Source organism: Cucurbita maxima, unplaced genomic scaffold (assembly GCF_002738345.1).
Source record: "Cucurbita maxima cultivar Rimu unplaced genomic scaffold, Cmax_1.0 Cma_Scf00045, whole genome shotgun sequence".
NCBI classification, from domain to species: domain Eukaryota; kingdom Viridiplantae; phylum Streptophyta; class Magnoliopsida; order Cucurbitales; family Cucurbitaceae; genus Cucurbita; species Cucurbita maxima.
This window is the reverse complement of record NW_019272061.1, coordinates 726,450-731,529: the sequence shown is the minus strand read 5'-3', so window position 1 is coordinate 731,529 and position 5,080 is coordinate 726,450.

Genomic DNA, 5,080 nt, shown 5'->3' with positions numbered 1-5,080 from the left:
GGGGGGGGGGGGGGGGGGGGGGGGGGGGGGGGGGGGGGGGGGGGGGGGGGGGGGGGGGGGGGGGGGGGGGGGGGGGGGGGGGGGGGGGGGGGGGGGGGGGGGGGGGGGGGGGGGGGGGGGGGGGGGGGGGGGGGGGGGGGGGGGGGAGGATGTTAAGGATAGTTGACCGTTCATTATAAGGAAAATATCTACACATTTGCCTTACATTACGGATTACCATATTTGCCCTTTTATTAAAGGCAAATATATTGTATTCATTTATTATTCTTTCCTTTTATCGCTATTTCCATATTATTTGTAATTTATCATATTTTTGTATTCTGTAAAGGATTATAAATAAGAAAACTATCACCACCCTTTAGGTGGAGTGGATTTAGCAAACATTCACACATAGAATAGTGTTTTTTTTTTCTTGTGTTTTTTTTAATTCTTAAATTTTTGCAGATTAATATATATATAAAAAAGAGAAAAAAAAAGTGTTTACATATATATATTTTTTGACTATAATTTGTACTTTCTTTTGTACGGGTACTTTTGTTCGTCCTCTATTCTCCAAAGGAAAAAAAAAAAAAGAAATGGAAGAAGAAGGAAGAAGAAGGTGAACTTGTTGCTAGTTTGAATTACTTGAGTTATTCATTTTTATTACCAGTCAACCAACTCCAATGGTGTATTTAAGTTGAGTAGTTATTTATAGGAATTATTTTAGTTGAAATAGAATTCTTAAGTAAAACACACTCCACCAACATTTCATTTTTTCAGTTGTCTCTATATTGTCTTCTTTGAATAATAATAATTTCTGATTTATTCACACTTTTGAGTAGAAGATATTGTGACAATTGGTAGCCAAGTTGGTAACCAAGGGTTTGATATTATTACTCAACGAGATGAATGGTGGAAGTGTTTCTATGGGTATAACTATGGAAAAGCTTGTTAGCAATAATTAATTATTGGAAGTTTGTATTACAAGGCAAGATTTGTGGGATTTAATTAAAGGTGATGACACAGAAATTCCAGCATATACTCCACAAAATGCTGAATCACGCCGAAAATGGAAGATCAAATGTGGAAAAGCCTTATTTACCTTGTGAACTTTGATTAGCAAAAAATATATTAATCTCTTTCATGATTTAAAGTCACTAAAAAAAATATAGCTCGATTGCAATTTCTAGAGAATAACTAGATGTGGTAACTCAAGGTAATTTTTCTGTTGGAGGATACTTCTTAAAAGTAAAAAATCTGTGTTCTGAAATTTTAGAATTAGATGAGGAGCCAGTGAGTGATACTCGATTATGGCATTATCTTATTCATGGATTACGAAAATACTTTATGTCATTTGTTTCCTCAATAGAAGGGTGCGCAATCAGTCAATAGTTATTGAATGAGAGAATTTGCTTTCTAATCAGGTAGCTTTGATTAAGAAAATGACTAGCAGCAACAAGCCTTCTCCAAAGTCAAAAGATGTGTTGTATGTCAAAGATCAAAGGAGACAAAATTTTCATTCAAAGCCTTCATCAAGCAATGGGAATCAATTCATAAGTGAGGAATCGTCAAAGAAGTCATTTAAAGCTTGTTACAAGTGTGAAAAACCTAGTCATTTTAAACGAGATTGTCGAGTGAAAGTGGTGTGTCATCATTGCGAAAAGTCAGGTCATATCAAGCCAAATTGCCAAGTCAAAATGCAGGAATCAGAAGCAAATATTGTACATGAAAGTAAAAATTATTCGGATCCAATTTGGGAACACTACTTAACTACTAAGGTTCTTGACCAGCCAACAAATGTGACTTTAGCTGTACATCAAGATGATGTCTCTGCAGATGCTCATGCCTTTATAGACTACAATGAAGAATGAATTGTCAATTATGGTTGTTCTCATCATGCAACTAGAAACGAAACTCTTCTATCAGATGTTCGTCCACATTGTCAAAAGAAGGTCATTGTGACAACTGATAATTCAATGCATCCTGTGACGAAAGAAGGAGAATTGAATGATGGGAGTGTTCTACTCAAGGACATTTATCATGTTCCTGGTTTGAAGAAAAACCTTACTTCTGTATCACAAATAACAAATTGAGGAAGGTATGTTCTTTTTGATCCTAAAGATGTTCAAATACTTTCTAATGTGAAACATGTTGCTGCTGATATCCTATTTTGTGGAAAAAGAAAAGAATCTTTGTATGTTTAATCAGCTAGTGATGAATATATCAAGAAAGTTGGTCATAATGCAAGCTCAATGATTTGGCATGCTCGTTTGGGTCCTGTGGGTTTTCAATTATTGCATAAAATATCCACAAAACAACTTCTTGATGGTATCCCTGTTTTTTAAGATATTCAGCATGATGAGATTTGTCCAGGCTGTCAATATGGTAAGTCTCATTGTCTTCCTTTTACAAGCTCAAAGAGTAGAGCTTCAATAGTACTGTTTTGATCTTTTGGGACCAACGCTAACAGCAAGCTATACCGGCCTTCATTATGTGTTTGTGGATGATTTCTCCCGTTTTAGTTGGGTATACTTCGTAAAACACAAAAGTGAAGCTTTTTCAAACTTTATTCAGTTTAAGCATGAAGAATTTGAATTGATAATCAAGTGCTTGCGCACTAATAATGGAGGGGAATTTCTTTTAAATGATTTTATGGAAGACTGTAACGAGCATGGGATTCAGCGTCAACTGACTTATCCAGAAACCCCGCAACAAAATGGGGAGGCTGTGCGCAAGTTAGCTCATATTACATCAGTTTGCTTTTCTTGGCTGCATGGGAGGAGTCTTCCAAGAGAGTTATGGGCATCAGCTTTTCAAACAGCTTGCCATGTTGTAAATCGACTGCCTTCATGGCCAGGGACAGAATCATAACCATTCAAGCTGATTTATCATCGTAAACCCAATGTGAGTTATTTTCGTATTTTTGGGTCTATTTGTTATGTTCATGTACTGAAACATAATCGAACTAAATTTGACCCAAAGGTCAAGAAATGGATTTTTGTTGGCCATGATATTCATAGAAAGGGTTGGAGGTGTATGGATTTGGAAACAAAGAAGGTTATTGTATCTTGTGATGTGGTGTTTGATGAAATTTCAAGTTACAAAGACGATGCAAATGACAACAAAACTACAACTACTGTTGCACTCTTTCCTGATGATTCTACATTAGGGAGAAAAGATTTTTCAATTGCTACAGACATTCAAACTGAGGAGAATACATAAGCCACTACAAATATTGAAGTTGCCACAAGAAAAAATCCTCAAGGACAAAAAAAGTTACAGGTCATTTGTCTGATTTTATAGTTGACATTAATCAATTTTCTATTCTGTCTTGTTTTTTTATGAGAGATACAAGTGAAAATGAGTCGAAGTTGTACAGTGAAGATAAAGGGATTTCAAAATGGGAAAATGCAATAGAAGAAATTTAAGAACTTGAAAAAACTGGCACTTAGGGAGCTTGTACCAAAGTCTCATGATGCCGATTTAATTACTTGTAAGTGGGTTTACAAGTTGAAGAAAAAAGTTGATGGTAGAATTGATAGACACAAAGCTCGTTTTATTGCTCGTGGATTCTCTCAACAATATGATCAAGACTATGATGAGACTTTTGGTCCAATCACAAGGATGGTAACATTACGGACAATCATCTCTTTAGCTGCTAATAAAGGCTAGAAATTATGGCAGCTTGATGTGAAAAATATCTCCCTTTAGGGAGGGTTGGATTGTTGGAGCAGTCGCAACAATTTACCTCCAAGGAATATCCTGATTATGTGTGCAGACTTAAGAAGGCATTGTATGGACTCAAGCAAGCTCCTCGTGCTTGGTTTGGTAAGATTGTTCAATATCTTAATTTTTGTGGTTTTAAGTCTTCATGTGTTGATTCGAGCTTATTTGTTAAGAAAACAGCAACTGTATGCACCTTTCTCTTACTTTATGTTGATGACATGATTATTACTGGTGATGATATTGTTGAAATCAGTAGTCTCCAAGATGCCTTGTCTGTTCGTTTTGAAATGAAAAGATTAGGTGAAGCAAATTGTTTTCTGAGTTTAGAAATTAAGGATATGCAGCAAGTTTATTGCAGTGGTTTCGTATAGAGAATTCAAGAGATAAAATTACTCCTATGGAACCAAATCTCAAATTAGCTAGAAATGAAGAGAAATCATTACAAGCTGCTACATTCTTTCGTCAACTCGTTGGTAGTTTATTCTATTTAACTATCAAAAGGCTAGACATTGCTTTTGCAGTAGGAGTTGTGTCTCAATTTATGGATCAGCCACATGAGACTCATTTAATTTCAACAAAAAGGATTCTTTATTACATAAAGGGCACTCTAAATTATGAATTATTGTATGAGAAATCAAAGTCATTTTTCTTGAGGTGTCTTGTGGATGCTGATTGGGTTGGTGATGTGAACGACAGACGCTCCACAACAGGTTTTTGTTTTACAGCGGGCTTTGTTGCAATTCATGGTGCAGTAAAAAGCAAAGCACTGTTGATTTGTCAAGTTGTGAAGTAGAATATGTAGCTGCTACAATGGTTACTCAAGAATGCTTATGTCTCAGGAGGCTTATTCAAGAAACGGTGACTACACTCAATCAGCAATTCAAATTAATTGTAATAATGAAAGTGCAATAAAACTTGTTGGAAATCCGGTGCTTCATGCTCGTTCGAAACACATTAAAACTCATTATCATTTTTTTCGAGAGAAAGTGTTACCATAGGATGTTGAATTGCAGAAAATACATATTAATGAGCAAGTTGCAGACATATTTACTAAGACACTTGCCAAAGTGAAGTTAAGTTTTTCATAAGTCTCTAATAGTTATTGAAAAATAAGCTTGTACTAAGAGGCTGTCGAAATTGAGTGAAACTTATTACTAATTTGAATTAGACAAATTGTTAAGTTATTCATTTTTATTAAGAGAACGTATTCCTATTAAAAAGGAGTTATTTATAAGTGGAGTTATTTATAGTAATTATTTTAGTTTAAATAGAAGTATTAAGTAAAATAAAACCAAAGTATTCATTATTTCAGATGTCTCTTGTCAAAGTAATAATTTCAATTTTTTTTTTTTTTTTTTTTTTTTTTTTTATGAAA